Source organism: Erinaceus europaeus, chromosome 12 (genome assembly GCF_950295315.1).
Source record: "Erinaceus europaeus chromosome 12, mEriEur2.1, whole genome shotgun sequence".
NCBI classification, from domain to species: Eukaryota; Metazoa; Chordata; class Mammalia; order Eulipotyphla; family Erinaceidae; genus Erinaceus; species Erinaceus europaeus.
Genome location: NC_080173.1, coordinates 72,654,442 through 72,680,912, shown reverse-complemented (window position 1 = coordinate 72,680,912; position 26,471 = coordinate 72,654,442). Strand labels below are relative to the sequence as shown.

At 42.2% G+C, this 26,471-nt stretch overlaps 1 long non-coding RNA gene across 1 annotated transcript; it reads right to left on the bottom strand.

Moving 5' to 3' along the window:
- Positions 1-5,467: 5,467 nt before the first annotated feature.
- On the bottom strand, positions 5,468-25,381 carry LOC132541739 (uncharacterized). Its single transcript, XR_009552837.1, has 3 exons — positions 23,739-25,381; positions 7,634-7,749; positions 5,468-5,643 (listed from the first exon to the last, which is right to left on the bottom strand). It is a non-coding gene; the product is annotated as an uncharacterized LOC132541739 (long non-coding RNA).
- Between the last annotated feature and the right edge of the window lie 1,090 nt (positions 25,382-26,471).

Sequence of the window (26,471 nt, the reverse complement as noted above, 5' to 3'; positions counted from 1 at the left end):
AGGTTAAGCGCATGTGGTGCAAAGTGCAAGGACCAGCATAAGGATCCTGGTTCGAGACCCTGGCTCCCCACCTGCAGGGGCATCCCTTCACAGGTGGTAAAGCAGGTCTGCAGGTGTCTATCTTTCTCTCCCACTCTCTGTCTTCCCTTCCTCTCTCCATTTCTCTCTGTCCTATCCAACAACAATAATAACCACAACAATAAAACAACAAGGGCAACAAAAGGGAATAAATGAATAAATTTAAAATAAAAAAGTTTAAAAAAAAGAAAGGAAAAAAAATAGTTGCCAAGTATGGTGGAACCCTGCAAATACCAAGACCCAATGATAATGGTGGTGGCAAAAATTTAAAAAAGAAATCAGTGACAGTCTTTCTTCATTCCCAAAGGGAACAACCCTGCAAGCCCACAGTGGGGTCTGGTCTGGTCTCTCACTACACATTTTAACTTGCCTGTACAGGGGTCTCCTGGAGCCAACAGGAGAGCTCAGACTCAGTTCTGGAACCAAGCTGCCTGCCCCCAAAGGTGCTGCCAGGACCCTGGTGGAGAATCAATAATGGAGAGGGCCACATTAAAATAATAATTGCTAGAGGGGTAGATAGCATAATGGTTATGCAAAAAGACTCATACCTGAAGCTCCAAAGTCCCAGATTCAATCCCCTCACACCATAAGCCAGAGCTGAGCATGCTCTGGTTAAAAAAAAAATGCGGGGGTTGGGCAGTAGCGCGCAGCAGGTTAAGTGCAGGTGGCACAAAGCACAAGGACCAGTGTAAGGATCCCTGTTCGAGCCCCTGGCTCCCTACCTGCAGGGGAATTGCTTCACACACAGTGAAGCAGGTCTGAAGGTGTTTATTTTTCTCTCCCCCTCTCTGTCTTCCCCTCCTCTCTCCATTTCTCTCTCTGTCCTATCCAACAACTAAGGACATCAACAACAATAACTGCAACAAGGCTACAACAGCAAGGGCAACAAAAGGGGGAAAAATGACCTCCAGGAGCAGTGGATTCATGGTGTAGGCACTGAGCCCCAGCAATAACCCTGGAGGCCAAAAAAAAAAAAAAAAGCTTTTATGTACACGGCTACCAATTTGTAGTCATATAAATCACTATATAATTAATATGAGGAGGAAAATTGATTGAATGTCTCAAACCTTTTGTATCACAGACTGAGTCTTTTTAATACATAGGCTGAGTCTTTGATATGTTGACTCTCTTAAAAGCTTAGACCAGGGAGAACAGAAGCAACTGGTGGCACAGCTATATACAAATAATGTCAAAGGACATAAATTATGGTGACGTTATGTATGGTACAGCAAATCCTAACAAAGGGATTTTTCAAAGTTAACCTAATTACCAAATAATGTGATTATAGCAATAGCTATCTATTGCCTTCTTAAACCCTAAGACAGCAGGAACCTCCTGCCTCCTCTTTAGAGCCTAGATTTCCCCCAGTCTTGGAACCTCTAGGGTGGGGCTCACTTTCCTTCGTGCTTCTCTCAAATCATACCAAATGATACTGCATCCGCCAGTCCCAACCTTATCATTGCAAGGAGTACCACCTCAGCATGCTTCACTTCAAACTGTGTCCAGAGATGTCAGGCGTGGAATGTCAACCCTTCACCCTTACTACTCGGGTGAGACCTTTCCTTTCATAGGAGGTTCAGTTCCTAACAAAAATCTCAAAACCTAGAGATAGACCAGGTCCCATAATATAGAGCATATGTTCACATATACCCATAAATTAGGGCAAAATATATACCTGAAAGCAAAAATACACAGTAGTTTGTAGTGAGTCAATATAAAGTTCATAATGAAATAGTGTCTACTTAGACTTAGATACCCTCCTCATCTGCTTCCTATTATACTTCCCTCACTCACTCCCAAGATATCCTTATCAAAGAAAGGACTGCAAAAGCTGAATAAGGGTGAGAGACTGGCATACTTTAATGATGACTCTTTAGTCACTATCAGGCCACCCCACCAGCTGGGACCCTATTCAGGGAGTCCTGAGATTCCCAAACAGACATGATGGGCCTAGACCTCAAATAAATCCCTCTCTCCATTGTTCCATTGTTACCGGTCATTCCTAGCAGGAACAACACAATAGATCCCTGTGTGGGCCCCCATAGGACCTTGCCCTCAACTTGGATCAACAACAGTAGAGAATGTTCTATCCTCTGAAGGGAGGCTGGACAACATACTCTATGCTACACCTGAGGAAGATGGGTCCTGATATTGGGGCAGCTTGGAATGTTCCTACTCATGACCACAGAATGTGAGCTCAAATCTACAAGGATGCAGAGATCACATAGGTTCCTGAGCTGAATATAGGCCCCAGATCACATCAAATACATAGGGTTTACAGTCAACAATATCTATACACCTTTATCATATTTGGGAGCTACTCTCTCCGTGATTCAGCTTTCTGGTTCTTCTGCCAGCCATGACACCACCTCCCCAGACAATAATTAGGATCCACCTGCATATCAGATTTCAAGCCCAGGCAAAACAAATAAACGAACAAAAAACCCAAGTTCCTGGTCTCCACCTGCAGGGAGGGAAATCTTTACTAGCAGTGAAGTAGTGCTGCAGGTGTCTCTTTCTCTCTCTCTCTCTTTCTGACTCAAATAAATAAATATATGCCAGAAACAGTGGAATCACATAGACTTGGAGTCCCAGTGAAAGTTTAGGAGAAAAAAATGAAAATCAAAGAAAAGAAAAATATCCTCATTCAACAATGGGGTAGGGATGGGGGTTGATTTAAGAGGATCACAAATTTTTTTTTTAATATTTATTTATTTTCCCTTTTGCTGCCCTTGTTGTTTATCGTTGTTGTTGTTATTGCTGTCATAGTTGTTGGATGGTACAGAGAGAAATGGAGAGAGGAGGGGAAGACAGAGAGGGGGAGAGAAAGAGAGACACCTGCAGACCTGCTTCACCGCCTATGAAGTGGCTCTCCTGCAGGTGGGGATCCTGGGTCTCGAACTGGGATCCTTAAGCTGGTCCTTGTGCTTTGCGCCACATGGGCTTAACCCGCTGCGCTATGCCTTTTTTTTTTTTTTTTAATTTGCCAACAGTCACTTATGGATCTTTGCAGACAGCCTAGAAAGATAAAAAGGACTTGGATTTTGGAGATACATGGGTTTATATTTTGGCTTCTCACCCGTTTTAACAAGATGCATTTCTATTAGAAAGAAGGAAAAAGTTGCCCTGGAACATTTCAACATCACAGACAGTGCAGTCTGAGAGTACAGACCTCTGATGCCACTGTTGACCTAACCTCAAACCTATCACCTCCCCTTCTTCTCCTCAGACATTCTCTGCCCAGTGACCCCACTGTCAGTGGGGATGTTGGCAAAGCAAATTGATTAGGAGACAGGTGAATTTCAAATGAGAGAAAGCATCCAGTATGTCTTTAATAACTGTTCTCTGGGTTATTATGTACTGAGAGCCATAGATGGGTTCTAGTCAATGCATTGCCTGCCAAAGCTCAACTATATTTGTATTTATGATTCCCACCACCAGTACTCTATCCCATCCCCTCCCCTGATAGCTTTCCTATTCTTTAACCCTCTGGGATTATGGACCCAAGGTCATTGTGGGATGCAGAAGGTGGGAGGTCTGGCTTCTGTAATTGTCTTCTGCTGTGCTTCTTAGAGCCCATCTGTGAGTGAGATCATATGATCTTCATTCTTCTTCTTCTGACATCCTTTTTTTTTAATTGGGAGATTAATGATTTAAAGTATACACAGTTGTTAGTGCATGTGTAAAATCTCTCAGTTTTCTGCAAAACACTTTCATCCCCAGCCTAAGTCCTCCTTTATCATCGTGCCCCAGGACCTGAAAGTCCCCCCTGCTCCCCAGAGTCTTTTACTTTGGTACAATATTCGGACTGTTGCTCAACATGATGTCCTCTACTTCCATCCATGTTGTAGCAAAGAATATGTTTCACTTCTTACAACTGTGTAGTGTTCCATTGTGCGTATGTACCACAATTTATTTTAAAAAACATTTTAATTAGTGATTTGATACTTATTTACAAAATTATAAGATAATAAGGGTATAATTCCACACAGTTCCCACCACCAAAATTCTATTTCCCCAAAACCCCACTCCCCTATAGTAACCACTATAGTTATTCCTGAGATCATAGTTATGGGTTAACTATATATGTATATTTTTTCTTCTTTCAAGTTCATATGTTTTAATTCTCTATATTTCACTTATGAATGAAATCAGCCCATAATTATCCTTCATTTTCCTTCTTTCCTCTCAGATAAGTGAAACAGTGTGTGACTTCCTTAGGTGTCTTTTTTTTTTTTTTTTTTGCCTCCAGGGTTATTGCTGGGGCTCGGTTCCTGCAGTACGAATCCACTACTCTTGTGGCCAAATTTTCGAGTTTTTGGATAGGATAGAGAGAAATTGAGAGGGGAGGAGAAGATAAAGAGGGAAAGAGAAAGATAGACACCTGTAGACCTGCTTCACTGCTTGTGAAGTGACCCCCTCTGCAGGTAGGGGACTGGGGACTCAAACTGGGGTCTTGTGCGGGTCCTTGTGCTTGGTACTATCTGCACTTAACCCGGTGCACCACCGAATGCCCTTCCCCTTTAGGTGTCCTTTGGATTCTCTTCTTTCTCAGCGATGGTGCAGAAATAAAGTATCCTTGTTATAAAATCCAGGTCCTCATGGAACTGTGGCTCAGAGCCCTCTAGTCATCTTCCCCTAATGTTTCCCCTTCTGGGAATATGGACCAAATTCTTTCTGAGTGTATGGAAGGAAGGAGTTCTGGATTCTATAATTGCTTCTCTGCTGGACATGGACACTGGCTGGTTGACCTATACTCCCAGTTTATCTCTTTTTCCAGTAGGGAAAGACTCTAGAGTGTGAGGTTCTTGGGCATGTTGGTGAGGTCATCTGCCCAGGGAGGTCAGGTGGGATCATAGTAGCACCTGGAACTTGGTTATGCCACAACTTCTTCTTTTTTTAAAAAAAATATTTATTTATTTATTCCCTTTTGTTGCCCTTACTGTTTTATTGTTGTAGTTATTATTGATGTCGTCATTGTTGGATAGGACAGAGAGAAATGGAGAGAGGAGGTGAAGACAGAGAGAGGGAGAGAAAGATAGACACCTGCAGACCTGCTTCACTGCTTGTGAAGCGACTCCCCTACAGGTGGGGAGACAGGGGCTTGAACCGGGATCCTTACGCTGGTCCTTGTGCTTTGTGCCATCTGCGCTTAACCCGCTGTGCTACTGCCTGACTCCCTTGCCATGACTTCTTTAACCATTCATCTCTTGTTGGATACTTGGTTTGTCTCCAAATGCTGGCAACTACACACAGCACTGCCATACATAGAGGTGTGCATACACCTTTTTAGATAGGTGTTTTTGTGTTCTTTGGGTAGATGCTTAGGAGAGGAATTGCTGAGTTAGATGGTATCTTAAAATCCTCATAGAAGGCAAGAGGTAGAGAGGGAGAGAAAAAGATATTACAGTACTGTTTCATCATTTGCAAAGTTTCCCCTCTCGTGGTGCTCCTATGTGGTGGCTGAGGGCTCAGATTCAGATCTTTGTGCTGGTCATCTATCTCCTACCTCTCTTGAGGGAACATTTTAGTAAATCACAGTTTCTCACGTGTCCCACGATTGATCTATTAGGATTAAAAAATGACAAATGTAAATGAAGCACCAACTATATTTAAAGTTATTCCTTTTCTTCTCACATTAATGCATGTATGCTAAAATTAGAATAATTATTCTCTTACTATAGTTGAAGAAATGAAAGTGAGGACATTCAGTATTCTCATTTTTTTTTTCTTTTGATCACTCAAACACCATAAAGAAAAACCACAGAGGGGTGGGTGGTAGCAGACCTTGTTAAACACACACATTACCATGTGTAAAGACCAGAGTTCAAGCCCTTGACCCCTACCTGCAAGGGGATGCTTCAAGTAAGCCTGGAAGTGTTTCTCTTTTTCTCTCTCTCTATTTCCTCCCTCCTCTCTCAATTTGTCTGTTCGAAGTAATTTAAAAAAGTAGGGGGGAAGAAGTGGTGGATTCATAGTGTTGGCACCAAGTCCCAGCAAAACCCTGGTGGCAGAGAGGGAGGGAGGGAGAGGGGGAGAGGGGGAGAGAGAGAGAGAGAAAGAGAGAGAGGTCACTTTTTCCTTTTTGTCCAGAAAGCACAGCTAGAAATTGATAGTGTTGGGAGTGATGGGCATATAGATCATGAAACCAAATCAAGATGTCTTATTTTACAGGTCAGGAAGCAGGACGCAGCGTAGAGATGCGATGACCTGTCCAACATCACATAGAAGGTAGGATGTGTAGGAGGAGGAGGAGGATGAAGACTGAGACTGCTCCATGCTGTGTATCAGAGCATTTCATGCTCATGCCATTGACACTGGGACTGAATAACAGTGTTTAGGAGACTGTCTTGTGCATTGTAGGATGGTTAGTAACACTTCTGACTTCTACTGTGAATTGACAACAGCATCTTTCTCCCCAGTTGTGGCAGCCAAAAATGTCTTCAGACATTGCTAAGTCTTCCCTGGAGGATTATCCCCACTGAGAACCATTTCAGGTCCATTGAACATGATGAACCTGAACTCAGCAGTTCTCTTGAAATTTGGGAAGGAACTTGTTTTGGGTGCTAAAGGGAGAGTCTTTCCTCAAAACAGAAAATTCCGGGGGGGTGGGGGGAGGCGGATGGTGGTGTGCTCAGTTAAACGCACACAGTACTAAGTGCAAGGATCTAGGTTTGAGCCCCTGGGTTGCCCACCTGCAGGAGAGATGCTTCACAAGTGAAGCAGGTCTGCAGGTGTTATATATTTCTTTCTTTCTTTTTTTTTTTAAAGGTTTTTAAAAAGTATTTATTTATTTACTTATTTCCTTTTGTTGCCCTTGTTTTATTGTTGTAGTTATTATTGTTGTTATTGATGTCATTGTTGTTGGATAAAACAGAGAGAAATGGAGAGAGGAGGGGAAGACAGAGGGGGAGAGAAAGATAGACATCTGCAGACCTGCTTTTCTGCTTGTGAAGTGACTCCCCTGCAGCTGGGGAGCCACCGGGGGCTCGAACTTGCGCTGGCCTGCACTTAACTCGCTGTACTACCAACCGACTCCCTAGGTATCATATTTTCTCTCTCCCTCTCTATCCTCCTCCTTTTCTCTCAATTTCTCTCAGTCCTGTGGAAAAAAATGGCCACCAGGAGCAGTGTATTCCTAGTACTGGCACCGAACCCTAGCATTAGCTCTGGGAAAAAAAAAAAGAGAGAGAGAGAAAAATTCCTCAGAACCTTGAAAAAAACTCACTTGAGTTCCTAATCTCAGCCTTGAGAGAACAGTTCTTAGAGAGGAGTCAGAGGGAACTCAGCATGAAGACTCAGCCTGACCTTGAGGTGACATTGTCTTGTCTCCATTTTACGGATGAAGATGTTTTACGGATGAAGAGTTTGAATAATTGAAAGATTAAACACATTCATGGGAATTAAGTGTAATTTCTCTTTCATGTGCACTGAGGGACCCCAACCACAGTCAAGTGGTTGTAAGTAAGTGCTCCTTAATTTGCCCCTTGGGTTCATGAGCAATAATGTCAGAGGGGGTCCTCTTATGTACTCTCTTAATTACAGAGATGAGTACCTTACTGTGAAGTGACCTTTTGGAAAGTGAGAGCTGGTCCTTGTCCTGACTCTTAGTTGCTGTACCTCTGGAGTGACCTTTTCTCCTCTTGGGGGATCTTTGTCCTCACATTCATACTGCAAAGACATTAAATAATGATGGGCAGCCTTCCTGCTGTGCCTATCAGTCTCCCCACACCCCAAAACCTTGAGAGTTCAATGGGGAAAATCAAAGTGCTTATAGTTGCTATTTGATCAAAAATGAGGTAGTTATGGAGAAATAACATATTTTACAAACTCAGGATAACCTTTTTGACAGAATAGATGTTAATAGAAATGGTTAGGTACTAAAATATTAGTATCTGGGCCTTTTTGAGGAGAAGCAACATGGAGGAAAGTACCTGACCATTTGTCCTAAAATTACACTGTGAACCTTAGGTTAAGCTTCTCTGGGCTTGGCTTCAGCAAACTTTCTTTCTTTTTTGCCTCCAGGGTTATTGCTGGGGCTTAGTGCCTGTACCATGAATCCACTGCTCCTGGAGGCCATTTTTCCCCCTTTCGTTGCCCTTGTTGTTTTATCATTGCTGTGGTTATTATTGTTGTTGTTGGATAGTACAGAGAGAAATTGAGAGAGGAGGGGAAGAGAGAGAGACACCTGCAGACCTGCTTCACCACTTGTGAAGTGACCCCCCCCCCCTTGCAGGTGGGGAGCCGGGGGCTGGAGCCGGGATCCTTACTCTGGTCCTTGTTCTTCCTACCATATGCACTTAACCCGCTGTGCTACCACCTGACCCCCTAACCTCTTCTTTCTAATGTGTATATTTTGTGTGTGTGCAGGGTAAGCACCCATGGTGGTAACTCTTCAAGTTCATCAGACCTGACATGTGTTCTTTGGCTGCAGTGAAAAGGACTTTGGGGCAGGACTGAAGCCAGTTTATCAAAAAAGTAACCATGCTTTTGTTATGTTGAGGAATTTTCCTTCTATTTCCCAATTTCATAAAGATACTTTTGTTTGTTTGTTTCTTTGTTTTGTTTTCATCCAAGGTGAATCCTTAGTGGCCATTTTTTTAATTGGATGAATAGAGAGAAATTGACTGGGGAGGGGGAGATAGAGAGGTAGAGAGACAGAAACATACCTGAGAACCTGTTTCATTGGTTGTGAAGTTTCCTCCCTGCAGGTGGGGGACCCAGGGGCTCGAACCCAGATCCTTGTGCAGGTCCTTGTGCTTAGAACAACGTGCGCTTAACTGGGTATGCCACTTCCTAGCCCTTCATAAGGGTCTTTATCATAAATAGGTGTTAGATCTTATCAAATGCTTTTTCAACACCAATAGCCAAGGAGTGGATGTAAACTCTAAATGTCCATCAATGGATGATCAAATAAAGTAGTTATGGGATATATAATCAATAGAATACTAGTATACTATTAAAAAAAAGACAATAGTGTCCTCTGGGACAAAATTAATGAAACTGGAGATGAAGTAAGTGATGCATAAATTATTCCCAAACTCGAGACCAGAACTGGGTGTTGTGAATAGAGAGAGGAGTTTAATACACCAGTGGGCCAGAGATCTGGATCTCTCCAGGAAGTTCTCTGCACCACACAAAGGAACAACACTGTTTATATAGTTTTACATCTTGGTTATAAAGGGAATGGCAGACATTGGCACACTGCAGGCGTACGATCTTGGGCCCTGGTGCTAGTTGGATACGGGGGTCTTATCTCTTCCAGCTAGGCTGGATTCCTCCCTACCTGTCCTGCTTGGGAATGTGGAGGGAGGAGGTATGGGAGTTGCAGTCACTGATTGCTGTGAGGCCCATCAGGCACAGAGGAAATACAGACTTAGGCTATATGTCCCTCTGTCACAGAGGAAATACAAATCTCTATGAGGCACAGAGATTCAAATACCCACAGAGGCTGAATCAGGAGAGTGTGCACTCCATGTTCATCTATTTTTCCATTTCCTAAGTAAGGAGGTGAAAGACAACTGTTGCTTTCTCTTATCTGTGGGACAGAGAATTGAAACACATGAATTTGCTAAAGAAAAAGAAACCAACAAAACAAAAACACACATTAAAAAAAACCCAAATAGATAAACAAATAAGTAAGCTAAAGTAGCTGACATGTTTCTAAGACTGTGAGAACTGTGGTGGCCGTTGGGGGGAGGCAAGGACACATAACTTTGGTGATGGATGTTGTGGTGTGGAACTATATCCAGGTAATCTTGTATTCTTACAAACTACTATTAAGTCACTGATACATTTAATTTTATTTATTTTTTCTTAATCAAAACATTGTTCATCCCTGTTTTAGGGTGAGGTAGGGGACCAAACCTGAGACATCAGAGCCTCAGGCATGAGAGCCTCTTTGCATAACCATTATGCTCTCTATCCCCTGCTCAATGCATTTTTTTTCCTTCTTTTTTTAAAAGGACAACCAGAAAAGCACATTTTTGAAGCCTTCCAAAAGGCAGCAATGAATCTTGGACCTGGCAGTCGGAGGAATTTTGTAGTTGGATTCTGTCTCAAATCTTTGCTTCAAGACTGTATGTGTTTGGGTTAAATTAATCTTTAATCTCCACTTCATCTGTGAATCCAATATGATAAAACCACACATTTTGTGTCTTTAATTAATTAATTAATTAATTAAGCCTCCAGGGTCATTGTTGGGGCTGGGTGCCTGCACCATGAATCCACTGCTCCTAGAGGCTATTTTTCCCATTTTGCTGCCCTTGTTGTTGTTGTTACTGTTGCCATTGCTGTTGTTGGATAGGACAGAGAGAAATTGAGAGAGGAGGGGAAGACAGAGGGGAAGAGAAAGATAGACACCTGCAGACCGGCTTCACCATCTGGGGAGCCGGGACTCGAACCGGTATTCTTATCCCTGTACTTATGCTTTGTGCCATGTGTGCTACGTAGCACCCGCCCCCCTGTGTTTGTTTTAGATGTAAATGAAGAAGTTGGGAGAGATAAGAAGACTTTATGTACCATGTTAGAGTCTGAACTTTAAGAGTAGTGGGAGTCAGTAGAAGTCTTTAAGTTTTAGTAAGACTTGTGCTGGAAAGATAACTGGTGACAATATGTACCATGAAGTGGAGGGGCCAAGGTTTTGGTGGTGTTGATGGTGTCTGAATGTTTTGGAAATAGAACTGACTTCCAACTGGTGAAGTATAAGGGTATTGAGATGGAGGGAGACAGGGTGAAGTCAGAAATAGGAAATCCCTGGCAGCTGGGCGGTAGCGCAGTTGGTTAAGCACAGGTGGCTCAAAGTGCAAGGACCCACATAAGGATCCCAGTTCAAGCCCCGGAACCCCACCTGCAGGGGTGGAGCAGATCTACAGGTATCTTTCTCTCCCCCTCTCTGTCTTCCTCTCCTCTCTTCATTTCTCTGTGTCTTGTCAAACAACAATGACAGCAACAACAACAATGATAAACAAGGGCAACAAAAGGAAAAAAAAATAGCCTCCAGGAGCAGTGGATTCATAGTGCAGTCACTGAGTCCCAGCAATAGCCCTGGAGAAAAAAAAAAAAAGGAAATCCCTGTATGAGCTACTAAACTGTTTTTCTAGAACCATGCCCTCTTATGTGATGGTTATAATAACTTTATGAGCCCTGCAGGTATTACCATTCTCACTCTCATTTTATATCTAAGGAAGCTGATAGGGAGGTTAAGCTAAAGGACATATAGTTGATGAGATGCACAGTCAGATCACTCAAGTCTGTGGTTCCAGATACTGTCCTATGGCTTATATCACATTGTCTCTCAAGAGTCAATGTAAAGTCACTGCAGAATGAGAAGCAATCTCTGTCCAGGGCTGGGTTGTGTACTGGGCCCCCAGGTTGTATGTTCTCTGGTTGCTAGGAGTCACTGATAATTAGAATCCCCAGGTTGCTAGGCGACCTGGGTTGCTAAGAGTTTCAGTTTATTATAGGTATTGTGTTGTTAGGAGCCCCCGGTTATTCAATTTTTCAATTTATAGAAGACTTCATGGCTCTCCAAGACCCCAAGTTATTAGAGACATTAGTTATCAGGGGTCCCAGGCTTCTAGGGCTCTGAGCTCTTGAAGTCATCAGGTTGTTTACCATCCTGGTTGCTAGGAAGCTTAGGTTTTTAGAGGACTTATGGAGAACTTAAAAAAATTTAATATTGTTAGTTGACAATATTACAAAATTTTAGGAGGATATTTTTATACCTACACATACGAGTCACCACCATTACCACCACCACCACCACCACCAGTGCTGTTATATCAAAGACACCCCTCTACCTGTCCCCACTTCTTCTCCCACCAATAGCCATATTAGTTTTCATGTAAGTGACTTTTGGTCATTATTATTATTTTTCAAGTTTGCTTTAGCTATTAAAAAAAGATTTTTATTAGGACTGGGCAGTGGTGCACCCGGTTGAACACATATGTTACAATGCCCAAGGACCTGGGTTCAAACTCCCCAGCCACCACCTGCTGAAGGAAAGCTTTGCAAGTAGTGAAGCAGTGTTGCAGGTCCATCTCTCTCTCTCTCTCTCTCTCTCTCTCTCTCTCTGTCTCTCTCTCTCCCCTTCCCTTTCAATTTCTCTGTCTCTACCAAAATAAAATATTTAAAAACATTATCTATCAAAGGGAGGTGAGGTGAGAGAAACCAGTATACCTCTCTGCCACATACAATACTGGGGATTGAACCCAGGACCTCACGTTTGAAAGTCTAGCTGTTCATCTATTGGAGCCATATCCCGGGCTGCTATTTTTAGTGATTTAGATTCCAGAAATGAGTGAAATTATTTGATAGTTAGTTATATTTCACTTCTTTGTTTATTTCACTGAGCATAATGACCTTGGTTCTCGAGAGCTTGTCTGGAGGTTCTAGCAGGGGAGCACAGCTACTCCTATACCCTCGACCGAAGACCACTGGTCTGTCTCTATTCGGAGAAGGTCGTCCTCTTTGACCGAGCAAGCAGCTTTGGGACGGACGCACATGGAGCGATGAGGGAGGAAGGGGACACCCGCCTAACCAGCCAGATCAGCTGAATCAACCCTGAGGATCAATGGAGTGACAGATGTCGCAGCTAGATAGGCCTCACATCCAATGACCTTGGTTCTTTTCACTTAGTCTCCAAACCACAATTCCAACTTTTTGCTGGCTGAGTAGTATTCCAAAAGTATAGATACCATTGTTTCTTTACCTGACATTTTCAGTCATCTGACAATGGGAATTTAATATGACTCCATATTTTCACTATTGTGAATAGTGCAGCTTGGTTTTGAAGGGTCATAAAGTACTACAAATTTCATTTTCTAAAGAATTTTCTATATTGTTGCCCATAAGGACTGCACCAATTTACATTCCCACCAACAGTGTATTAGAGTTCCTTTTTTTTTTTTCACATCCTCACTTGCTATTTCCATTTTTTAAAATGTAGGTCCTTCGTACTGTGATTTTCATTTTCACTTCCCTAACCAGCGATGCTCAGTTTTTCTCTCACCTGTTTATCATATGTGTACCTTCTTTGAAGAAGTGCCTAGTTAGGTTTTTTTTTTTTTTGCCTACTTTAAAAAGATTTTATTTATGTTGACATGAGAAAGTAGAGAGGAGGAGAAGAAGGGGGGAGGAAGAGAAAGAAAAAAAAACCATGATGCCAGGGGTTGAACTAAAAGGCTCATGCTTTTACACACAAAGCTCCAGTCACTGCACCATTTCCTAGAGAACACTGGCCACTTTATTTAATTTATAATTTATTATTTACCAGAGCAGTGCTCAGCCCTGGCTTATGTTGGTGCTGGAGACTGAACCTGGGACCTTAGAGCCACAGACATGAAAATATTTTTGCATAACTATTAAGCTATCTCCCCAGTCCCCTTGGCCACTTTTTAAATTGTTGCTTGGCTTTCTACTATTGAATTGTGTCACTGCATTTTGGATATCAACTCCTTGTCAGACATATGATGTGAAACTATCTTTTCCCAGTTGCTGGTGTCTTTTTTACCTTTGTGATAATTTTTTCTTTTTTCCAAAAAAATTATTTACTCCCTTTTATTGCCCTTTTTTATTGTTGTAGTTATTGTTGCTGGATAGGACAGAGAGAAATGGAGAGAGGAGGGGGAGAGAAAGATAGACACCTGAAACGACTCCCCTGCAGGTGGGGAGCCGGGGTCTTGAACCAGGATCCTTATGCCAGTTCTTGCGCTTTGTGCCACCTGCGCTTAACCCGCTGCACTACTGCCAATTTCTTCTTTTAATATTCATTTTTAATTTTATTTTAATGAGAGAGATACAGAGAGAGACGAGTATGGTTTAGCTCTGGCTTATGTTGGTGCTGGGGATTGAATCTTAACAGACTTTGGTGCCTCAGGCATGAAAGTCTTTTGCATAACCATTAAGCTGCCTCCCCAGTTTAATGGTTTCTTTTGATGTGTAAAATATCCTAAATTTAATGCAGTCCTATTTGTTCTTTCTTGTTTTAGTTTACCTTGTCTCTTGGGGTTGAATCTCCAAATATATGATAAGATTCTGGAGTATGTCGCCTATGTTTTCTTCTGTATGCTTTATGGTTTTGTGTCTAATATCCTCGTCTGTAATCCATTTTGAATTAATTTTTGTGTGTAGTGTTAAATGATGGTCTTATTTTTATTTTCCTTTTTTTTTTTTTTTTTGCCTCCAGGGTTATCTCTGGGGTTCAGTGCCTGCACTACCAATTCAGTGTTCCTGGTGGCCATTTTTCCCATTTTTTTTGTTGGATAGGATAGAGAGAAATTGAGAGAGGAGGGAAAGATAGAGAAGGGGGGAGAGAGAGAAAAAAAACACCTGCAGACCTGCTTGTGAATCTTCCCTTCCTATAGGTCAGGAGCCGGGGGCTCCAAGTGGTATCTTTGCACCTTGTACTATGTGTGCTTAACCCAGTGTACCACCACCCACACACCCCTTATTTTTATTTTCCTAATATGGTTGTCCAGTTTTTCCAGAACCATTTATTGACAAGGATTTTTCCCTTGTATGGTTTTGACTACTTTGTCATGTATTAGATGTCCATATATGTATGCACTTATTTCTGCACCCACTATTCTGTGTCAGTGCTCTGTGTGCCCATTTTTGCCCCAATGCCATGCTTTAATAATTGCTGTTGCCTTGCAGTATAGTTTGTGTTAGAAGCAGTAGTTTTAAGGAATGTTAGAAGTAGTTTTAAAAATTCTCTGTCATGCAGTTATTTGTTAAGTGCTTTTAGTATAAGTTGTTTGTGGTATGAGATGGAAAATTCCTTGCCCTTTCCCCTTTGAAGAACAGGACTTAATCAGTAAGCCACCGGTTGTTTACTGAGACCCTGTAAACAGGCAAAGCTTATCAGGGCCTTTGCACTAGGAAATTATTTTCTAGGAAGGGGCAGCTGATGGGGATGTGGTGACCCTACCCGGCCAGATTCTATTGGTTGTGTGCAATGTTTGAAACTAGCCCGCGCTTTGCTTTGAGTGGATCATACTTTTGCTAAGTTTGAAATGATTGGATTTTGTGTTCTCTATAGCCTGTAATTGGATGTAGGTTGATAAGGTGATGTGTTCCCCCTCCCTGAATGTATTCAGAAATCCTATAAATTGTATGGTTTGAGCCCTGTTCGGGGTCGAGCTTGGTGGACTGCTGCCGGTCACCATCTCTGCCCAGATTCGAATTCGTGAATAAACATCCTTGCTTCCTTGCAGTGGATGGTGGTTAATTCTCGCTCTGTAACAGTTTGAAGTAAGGGAATGTGAAGCCGCCATTTCTTTTTTTTAATTTAAATTTTTTAAAATTAATTATTTTCCCTTTTTGTTGCCCTTGTTTTATTGTTGTAGTTGTTATTGCTGTCGTGTTGTTGGATAGGACAGAGAGAAATGGAGAGAGGAAGGGAAGAAAGAGGGGGGAAAGAAAGATAGACACCACAGACCTGCTTCACCATCTGTGAAGCGACTCCCCTGTAGTGGGGAGCTGGGGGCTAGAACCGGGATCCTTATGCCAGTCTTTGTGCTTTGCGCCATGTACGCTTAACCTGCTATGCTACCGCCCGACTCCCAAAGCCTCCATTTCTATTTTTTCACAAATGCTTTGGCTAGCCAATGGTCTTTTGTGGTTTCATAACATTTCACAATTGTTTTATCTCCTTGAAGAAGACCTAGAGCTTTTGACAGGGATTTCATTGCCTCTGTAAATTGCCAGACCATTAGCTTTTGGATGTCAGTTTACTGGCTGCTTCCATTTTTAGCACCTCTGGCTTATGAAGGGTCCCAAGTTGTAATCAGAGTGGGTTTAGACATCTTGGCTCATGACTTTCTCAAATCATGGGTCAGACATGCAGCTTCTTTCCTACCACTCAGAAGGTATAACTGAAGCTTTCTCTTAGGTGTTGCATTATAGGTGGCCTTGCTCAGCCAGCTCCCACAGGTGCGCTGACCTGATTTATTCTATTCAGGGTACGAACCACTTCAATACTCATTTGAAAGCTCTGACAGCAGAAACATAGCAATTCTATATTTTATTCTAATCATTTTTTTTTCTCTAGCTAGCTGGTTTTAAATAATCTTAAATTGGACCTGGTCTTGAGTTGATTACCCCTCATTTCCAACTATTTTGTTCGGCTAGTCATCACAGTAAAGCCTGTCTGTGTCCTCCTCCTCCTCCTCCTCTTCCTCCTCCTCCTCCTCCTCTTCCTCCTCCTCCTCCTCCTTCTTCCTTTTCCCCTTTTCCTTCCCCTTCCCCTCCTGCTCCTCCTCCTCCTCCTCCTTCTTTTCAAGGAGTCATAGACTCAGTCAAAGTTGCAAAAATGGTATAGAGATTCTATATTCCCTTTCTCCAGTTTCCTCCAATGGTTACATCCTATGTAACAGTAGCCACAAACACTGGCATTGCTATGATGTGTGTGTCCAGTCATTTTATAATGTGCTGGCTGTGCGTCTCAATCAAGATACAGCACATTGACAGCACCACAAAATCTCCATGCACTATCCATTTATAGTCACACCCATCTCCCTCCTTCCCAGCCAGTGTGCTTTAAAATGTATTTGCTCAGGGGCCAGGTGATGGTGTACCTGGTTGAGCATACATGTTACATTGAGCAAGGTCCCCCACCTTCAGGGGGAAAGGTTTGTGAGTGGTGAAGCAGTATTGCACCCTTTCGATTGCCTGGCTTTCTATCATATATATATATATTTAACATATATATATATATGTTAAATATATATATATATATAACATATATATATATGTTAAATGTGTTTGCCTAAGCTTTATTCAGTGGCTTTGTGTGTCTCACTTATCAGTAGGTCAAGGAAAGTGAGATAAACAGAACATATTCTTTGCTCTGAAGAACTACTAGACAGGGTTATAATTGCAAGCACTATAAATTACAGTGTAAAGTGGTAAATCTATGACAGGGACAAACTCAAGGTGCTGGGGGCAAGAAAATAGACGAAGGTTCAGGAGGCTGAAGTGTATTGGATTCTATCTGCAAAAATTGTAATGCAGGGCTGATTTTGAAGGATGAACTGGAGTTAGCGGCCCAGTCAGGAGAGATTTGTGTGGCATACAAGATGGGGTAGTTCAGAACTGTAAGAATGCAGAGGTGGTGTGCAGGGGGAAAGTGTTAGGAGGAGAGAGAAGAAGCTGGGGCAGAGGGCCCCCTTGGCTGGTGAGCTGAAGTCAGCAGTGTTCTACAAATGATAGGGATTCAGTGAAAGGCTGGAAAAAAAAAAATGAAAACAGTACATTCAACTCTATTATTAGGATATAGAAGTGTCCCTTAGGAAATGATCGAGATCCCTGGTAAGATAATCTGGGAGCTCCAACTAGAGTGGTAGAGGCAGAGGAAGAAACTCGTTTTAACCTCTGAAGGACCTTGGGATGGATGTCAAGGGAAGAGTGTTACAGAGACTAACCAGCTTTTTCTGAGGTTGAGGTTTTTTTTTTTCTTTTTTTTTTTCCTATCAGTTTCCTGTGAACATATCTCCAGGATATCAATCCAAGGCGATGAATGTTAATAGAGTAGCTTTCTGCTTCTCCAGAGATCTTGTGACTTTAATGAGAGGCAGTACAGCACAAACTTGGGTGAGAAAAAGACCTCTGATCAGCTAGAAGAAGCCCATGCTCTTACTTTGCAATGCCCTGTGGCCTTTTTATTCAGAGATGCCCCTCCTTTTTGTTTTTTAATTTAAGTGTCGTTTTTAATAGCATGGCTATTTGGCTTCTCCTAGTAAATAACAGTTAATTCATCGAGTGTCCGTTTGGTGCCAGGTTCTGTGTAAGGTATGCACATTTGCTCACTCACTCTCCTACCAACCCCCTTGTTGGCATTTCTTTTAATTTTCCAGGTGAGGGTATTGAGGCTCATTAAATAACTTGCAAAGACCATAGAGATAGTTTTATGACACTAGGACTTCAGCTTCAATCTGGCTGCTGTCAGTCAACAGAGTTGTTTGTTTAGAATCTACAGATTTTAGGAGGCCAGTGTGTGGTACACCCTCACAAGTGTATACATATATATACATATGTATATATGCATATATATGTATACATAGTCATCTATAATCTATACTATCATACATGTGTAATCTTATATGTCATATAGAGCTGGCCCATGAATGACATTGTTTCTTTCAACATCATTTCGTTACAATGTTTCTAAAAATTGATGCCAACTCAGGCCATTGTCTGTGTGGAATCTTTACTTTCTTCCCATGCCTCTGTGTTTCCTCTGTGTATCCCTACTTCCTCTCACATCCCAAAGGTGTGAATGTTGGGTTCTTCATTTTTCCGGTTAGAATCAGTGAATGAGTCTGTATATGTGTGAGAGAAAGAAAGAGAGAGAGGGAGGAGAGAGAGAGAGAGGAGAGAGAGACAGGAAAGAAAGGAGTGTGTCTGTATGTTTGTGTGTGTGAGTGTGTGTGTAGTGTGTGTGAGTGTATGTGTAGTGTGTGTGTGTGTGTGTGTGTAAATACCATCCACCTTGTGCCCTGAGTTGCTTGGATAATCTCCCACTACCTGTGACTCTAAACTGGAATAAATGGCCTGGAAAGTGGGTAAATGAATGACTATAAATTAGAGTTTTGTTTGATACCAGGGTTATCACTGTGCTGAGTGCCAGCATGATAAATCCATAGCTTCCAGTGACCATTTTCTCCCTTATTTTTTCAATTGAGACAGAGAGAAATTGAGAGAGAAGGGGAGATAAAGAGGAAATGAAAGAGACATTAGCAGCACTGTTTCACTGCTTGTTAAAAGTCCCCAGTAAGTGGGAATGGGGGATTGAACCCAGTTCCTTATGCATAGTAACATATGTACTCTACCCAGTGCACTACTACCCACCTCTATAAATTATTGGTTTTTTTTTAAGGACAGAGAGAAATGGAGAGAGGAGTGGAAGACAGAGAGGGGAGAGAAAGACACCTGCAGACCTGCATCACCACCTGTGAAGCTAACCTCCTGCAGGTGGGGAGCCGGGGCCTGGAACCAGGATCTTTACACTGGTCCTTGTGCTTCACGCCATGAACGCTTAACCTGCTGTGCCACCACCCAGCCCCCAAATTATTGTTTAATAATAGAAATGTCTTGGGCCTTCCTTTATTTAGGAGACTAATCATGTATCATAGGTGCTTAACTCTTGTTCATCTCAATTAGCTTTTGGTAAAATTGATTCTTTTGTACATTATTTAGCCTAAGGTTGTACTTTCCTGCAGGTCCCTGTTCGAGTGCCAGATGCTGGGCTAGCTTCACGGGTGGGAGAGAGACGACCAGGGACTGACTCATGGCTGAGCTGGGAACGTAGTTCAATCTTTATTGATGAACGGGGATGCAGTTCAACTATCTAATCTCTATTCATTAGAAAATACTGTCCTTTATATCTCCTGAGGCAGAAGTGTCAAGAAGAGGAAGTATGTAGGATAGGGGGTGGGGAGAAGGAAAAAGCGCTGGAACCAGTGGGGATTAAACCAGTGAAAACAATGATTATGTAAATAGACCACAGCGTTAAGCAATACAAGGGAACCTAAAGTGATGATCAAACAGAAGGTCTTATAATCAGAATTTAGAAGCATACCAACACTTTCCAAGAATTTATTGATGAGGTTGAGAACTTTATAAATGTTTGTATAATATATAAAGAGATTCATGGGGGCAGGCAGTGGTGCACCCGGTTAAGCACACATAGCACTACTTGAAAGAATAAGCACATGGACCCGGGTTTGAGCCCCTGCTCCTCACTTGTAGGAGGAAAGCTTCATGAGTGGTGAAGAGGGTCTCCAGATGTCTATCTCTCCCTCTGTCTCCCCATCCTCTCTCAATTTATCTCTGTCCTGTTTAATAAAAAAAAAAAAGGAAAAAAATGACTGCCAGAAATGCTGGCTTTGTAGTGCTGGCATAGAGCCCAAGTGAAACTGGAGGCAAAACAAACAAAACAAAAACAAACAAACAAACAAACAGCAAAAAAGAAATTTATGACAGAGAATTGGTTCATGTAGTTACGGAAGCAGAGAATTCCTGACATCTTCAGGGGGCTTTGCAAGTTGAGAACCAGGAGAGCTAATGGCATGTCTAGCTGGCCTATTTGAGATCCAAGAAGAGGTGATGTTTCAGTTAGTTGAAGCCCTAAGGCAGGAAAAAGGTTGAGGTTTGAACATATGCAGGAAGGATCTGCCCTTCTGTTTTATCCAGGTCCTTAGCTGATTGGATAAAGTGCATCAGCATGAAGGAGGGCAGTTTGTTTTATTCAACCTCTTGATTTAAATGTTATCAGCACACAGAAATACCCTGAGTAATGTTTGAACAAATACCTTGGTGCCCTATGGCCCAGTTCAGTTGACACATAGAATTACGCATCATAAGGAAGAAGAATGATAAGAGACACAAAGCTGAAAGCATAGGCTGGTGTGAGACCATTGAGTTGGGGAGTGAGCAAATCCCTCAGTCCACCTGATAACAATGTCTTGTAATTATAGCCATTTATTGTGATCAGTGATGAAAATAACAGGGACAGTTTCACTGACAAGAAGTTACTTCTCTTTTTAATGTCCTAAGCTTGGGTGGGTCTGGTGAACAGATATTTCTGTAAGATCTTTAGGTTTTTCCTACTTTTAGCTAGAGAAGGTCTGATTCTCTCCTTGTCTAGTGACCCTGGCACTGTCTTAGGGACCAATGCTAATGGTTATCTGATAGAGTTCTCTGGGCTAAGGTTCTTCTGAATCAACCAATCTACTTCTCTCTTTCTTTCTTTCTGTTTGGGTGGGGGTGGTAGAATTGTCAACCAATCTATTTCTTCATTTCTTCACTCAGTTTTTTTTTAAGTACTATAAAGTCTCTTAAGACATGCAGATGTCTCCTAGATAGTAGGAATGATGGAGAAGAAAGATACTGATATAGAGTGATAGATACTATGATCACAAATTAGTATTAGGTACCAGGTAAGACTACTGGGACTCCTATCTCAGCTTACATTGTTGGGGATGGGGGTGTGGAGGTAGATAGTATAATGGTTATGCAGAGACTATCATGCCTGAGGCTCCAAAAGCCCAAGGTTCAATCCCTTGCACTACCATAAGCCTGAGTAATGCTATGGTTACAAAAGAAAGAAAGAAAGAAAGAAAGAAAGAAAGAAAGAAAGAAAGAAAGAAAGAAAGAAAGAAAGAAAGAAAGAAAGAAAGAAATAGGGGGTAGATAGCATAAGAGACTCTCATGCCCGAGGCTCTGATGTCCCAGGTTCAATCCCCCGCACCACCACAAGCCAGACCTGAGCAGTGCTCTGGTAAAACAAATAAACAATAGCAAAAAAAAATTGTCCAGGGGGAAGAATTCAAACTCCATCAATGCTTTCAGGAAGACCAGAAGTTAGCCAGCGACTTAGAGCAGAAAGGATATGTTTTTCATGGCAAATAGTATATATTGCAGTAGACAAAACATAGATGCAAACATCATCCCACAGGGAAGTTGCAATTGTTAGGATAGGACAGTGCTTCTCAGCTCTGGAAGTACTTTGGAACCACCTGAAAACACTAGAAAATTACTGACAATGTCAGCAACACCTGCAGATAGTTTGGTGCAGTTAATTAATCTGGGATGGACTTTAGGCATTTTTACTAAAAAGCTGTCACTGTTGAGAGCCAGGGATATGAGAGAGGCTTGCTACTGGAGAATTTAAAGTTGAAAGGAGCTGGTGGTGCAGGGCTCCTGCTAGGATATGGTCAAGAATCTGAGCTGGCTTTGAGGCAAAGACATTCACAAAGCTCAGCATATCAGCAAAGGTCTGTTGACTCCCAACTGGGACCCTGTCTGCCCTCGGAACCATTCTTTTTTGAGTAGCTGTTTCTTGTACTCCATTTAAAACTGAAAGTCAAGCAGAAAATAACAAAACACATACAATAAAAAAGAATAAGCTAAGAGATCACTCAATAAAAAGATACAATAAAATAGTAAAATCAGGCCAGTGCACTAAAATTTCCCAAACTCAACCAGCTAGGATCACCATCAAGGGTCAGCCAATATAACACAGTAGCTAAAATGTACTGACTAAAGTGCTAAGCATCTTCATGCATGAAGCTAGAGAGGGAGGATGATTCCATTTTATAGAGAAGCAAAATGAGGCATGGGGAGATAAAGTACTACTGTGGTTTCAGGGTAGTGGTCCATTTTAGATGAAGAAATAGACATTAACTCATCAAAATTTAATAGCCAGGGTTGGGGAGATAGCTTACTGGTTATGCACAGAAACTCTCATGCTTGTGGCTCCAAAGCCCCAGGTTCAATCCCCCACACCACCATAAACCAGAGCTGAGCAGTGCTCTGGTTAAAAACAACAACAACAACAACAACAACAACAAAAAACAAGTAGGGGGTCCGGTGCTAGCACAGCGTCTTAAGTGTACATGGCGCAAAGTACAAGGACAAGTGTGAGTATCCTGATTCGAGTCCCTGGCTCCCCACCTGCAGGGGGCTTGCTTCACAAGTGGTGAAGCAGGTCTGCAGGTGTCTTATCTTTCTTTCCCCCTTACTGTCTTCCCTTCCTCTCTCAATTTCTCTCTGTCCTATCCAACAACAATGACAGCAATAACAACAATAATAGTAACAACAACGATAGATAACAAGGGAAAAAATAGCCTCCAGGAGCAGTGGATTCGTAGTGCAGGCACAGAGACCCAGCAATAACCCTGGAGGCAAAAAAAAAGTAAACAAAAAACTTAATAGCCACTCAGGAACAGAACAAGACATGGAACTCAGGTTTTTAAAGTCATATCCAGAACTCTTTCTCCTGAAAAGACTCAAGTCTGGCTACATTTTAGGCGCCGCTATGTTCCATCGCTGGGGAGCCAGAGACGACCCGAACTGCCCCTGCAGCTACAGACAGACTATGACCCACATAGTCAACGACTGCCACCTCTCCAGATTCAAAGGAGGTCTCGAAACTTTACATCAGGCTCAACCTGACGCTGTTGTCTGGCTACGGAAGAAGGGCAAACGCTAGAAGAAGAAGAAGGGTCATTTGGGGAACACTTTTTATTCTGTTAGGACTTTTGCTGGAGCTTTGTGTCTCTACTGTTTGTGAAGCTTCCTCTTTTTATAATGCTTCCATATCGTGAATGGGAGTAAAGCCTGGGTCCTTACTTATGGGAAAGCATGTTTTCTATTGGGTGGGTTATCTTCCAGTCCATTTGGGGGACTTTAAAAATATTAATACTGGGGCCAGGTGGTGGCACACCTGGTTAGTGCACATGCTATAATGTGCAAGGATCTGGGTTCGAGCCCCAAGTCCCCACCTGCAGGCCCGAAGCTTTGCAAGTGGTAAAGAAGGTCTGCAGGTGTCTCTGTCTTTCCTTCTCTATCTCACCCTCTCCTCTCTATTTCTAGCTGTCTCTATCCAATAAAGATAATACAAAAGATGTTAAAACTAACTAGTCAATTCTCCAAAGAAAATATGGAAATGACCAGAATATATATATAAAATGCTTGACACCACTAATCATCAGGGAATTGGGAGTCAGCTACCACCTTATGCCTATTGCAATGTCTATTATTTAAAAAAAAAGACAAGTACTGGGATGCAGAGATATATTGGAATACTTGTACATTTTGGTAAGAATGTAAAATGGGGCCAGGAGATCGTTTATTCTGTACAGTGTGAACCTTACCACACATGGGGGTGTCAGTTTGAGTGCTCAACACCACTTGAGAGCACTGCAACCACTGAGGAGATGCCGTGGATGGTGGAGCAAGGCAGTGATGATGGTCCTCTCTGTCTCTTACTCCTTCCTCATTCTCTAAAATAAAAAGAATGAATAAGCCTGGAGAGGTGGTATTGCACATGTCTGAAGCCTTGATGTTACATCAAAAAGAGGATGAGAAATAGTGCAACCTCTATGGAAAATAGTGATTTCCTCAAAATATTAAAAATAGAGTGACCCTGTGATCCATCAATACCACTTTAGGGTATTAGTTCAAAAGAATGGATGTCAGGCTACAAAAGTTGGATAAGGGCAAGAGACTGGCCCACTTAATAGCCCGTTTGGTTAATATCACACGACCTCAGCATCTGGGGCCCCAGTTAGGGAATCCTCGGATTCCCATACACATATGATGGGCTTAGACTTCTAGAGGATCCCTCTCTCCACCACCACTGGTCACTTCCATAAGGAATGGCATCTTGTGGGCCCTCCCAGGACCTTGTCCTCACCATAAAAGCAATGACGATAGGGATAGCCCCAGCCTCCAAAGGAAGGCTGGGGTTATCCTGCCCTGCCACTCAAAAAATACTGGTCCTGGGAGTCGGGTGGTAGCGCAGTGGGTTAAGTGCAGGTGGCGCAAAGCACAAGGACCAGCATAAGGATCCCGGTTCGAGCCCCCGGCTCCCCACCTGCAGGGGAGTCGCTTCACAAGTGATGAAGCAGGTTTGCAGGTATCTATCTTTCTCTCCCCTGTCTTCCCCTCCTCTCTCCATTTCTGTCTGTCCTATCCAACAACAATGACATCAATAACAATAACTACAACAATAAAAAAAGCAACAAGAGCAACAAAAGGAAATAAATAAATATTAAAAAAAAAAGACTGGTCTTGAAATAAGTGCAGCCTACAATGTTCCCAGTTGTGACCATGAGTTATAAGCTCAGACCAATAAGGACTTAGAGATTACACAGGCTCTGGTGCTAAATATAAATAGTAATATTAATATAAATACAAATATAAATATATGGGCCCCGGGGCAGGTGGATGGAAGTAAATAGTTAATTTTAGCCACAGAATTTGTTTTTCAAGAAAAGGAGCTACTCCCTGCCCTAATCCAACTTTCTAGCCCTTTTCTCTACTCTGACATCATTCTCTCAGACAATATTCTTATCCAACTTCAGGCTAGCTACCAAATTCAAGCAAAACTACCATATTTGTGTGCCCCCAGGAACATGCCTAAAATGAATTTCCTAGCTTTCTTCTACCCTAAAATCCCTAATCTCATCCTTTCCAATCCAAATTTTTGATTCCTGTCCTTTAATCATTTTGTCTTAACTTAGGTCATGCCACCTTCTGGACACCAAGTTAAAGATGCTACCATGAATCCATCCTGACTTCTCTGGGCAGACAACCTCACTAATGTGTCCTGGACCCTCAGGTCTCCAGAGCACTGGTCCACTAGGGAAAGATAGGAACAGGCTGGGGGTATGGATAGACCTGTCAATGCCCATGCTCAGCAGAGAAGCAATTACAGAAGCCAGAACTCTTACTTTCTGCTCCCCTAAAACAACCTGATAGGATGAAGATAAGAGGACCTGGACTCCATCAGCATCCAGAGAGAGAGCAGGAAAAGAACATATAGGTATAGTTATGCTGTCATGAGTGGCTTGGAGGGGGAGAGAGGATTAAATCAGAAAAAAGGGAGCAACTATGTATAAATGTGGACAGATATTTGTAGAAATGATGGTTGGCCCATGACTACAACCTTAGGGGGACTGTGGTGAATTGCAATGAGGAGACTGAAGATTCAGAACTCTGGTGGAGGGAATGGTGTGGAGTCAAACCCCTGTTGACATGTAATTCTGTAATATAAAAATAAATAAACAGATAAATAAATAAGAAGAAAAAAATGGAAGTCAGGTTATACATATATATAAATATGTATATATATATATTTTCCCTTCTGTTGCCCTTATTTTTTATTGTAGTTATTATTGTTGTTGTTACTGATGTTATCGTTGTTGGATAGGACAGAGAGAAATGGAGAGAGGAGGGGAAGACAGAGAGGGTGAGAGAAAGATAGACACCTGCAGACCTGCTTCACCGCCTGTGAAGCAAATCCCCTGCAGGTGGGGAGCCGGGGGCTTGAACCAGGATCCTTAAGCCAGTCCTTGCGCTTGGCGCCATGTGCAGTTAACCTGCTCTACTACCACCCAACTCCCAAAGTCAAGTTCTGAGATATTAACACTCTCATGTTGATTGCAGCATGTTCACAATGACTAATAAGTGGGAACAACCTAAGTGTCTGTTAGAGGCTGAACAGACAGAGAAGATATAGTATAGACACACAATGGTGTGAAAGAAAGGAAATTCTGCCTTTCACGACATCAAGGAAAAACCTTGAGGACATTAATAAAAGTAAATATTTCTTGATTTCACTTATCTGAAGTATTCAGAATAGTCAAATCCATAGTAGAGTGGTCTTGTGGCTGCCAGAGTCTAGAGAGGGGGTAAGAGGAGTGTTACTAATCAGTGAGCAGCAAGTTTCAGTTAAGCACAATGGGAAAGTTCTAAAGATCACCGTAGAACACTGTGTCCACAGTCAGTGGTACTTGCTGCACTCTTAGAAATAATATTAAGTGGGCAGATGGGCAGATCTCATATTAAGAATTTATGCCACCAAAAAAAAAAACCCCAAAAAA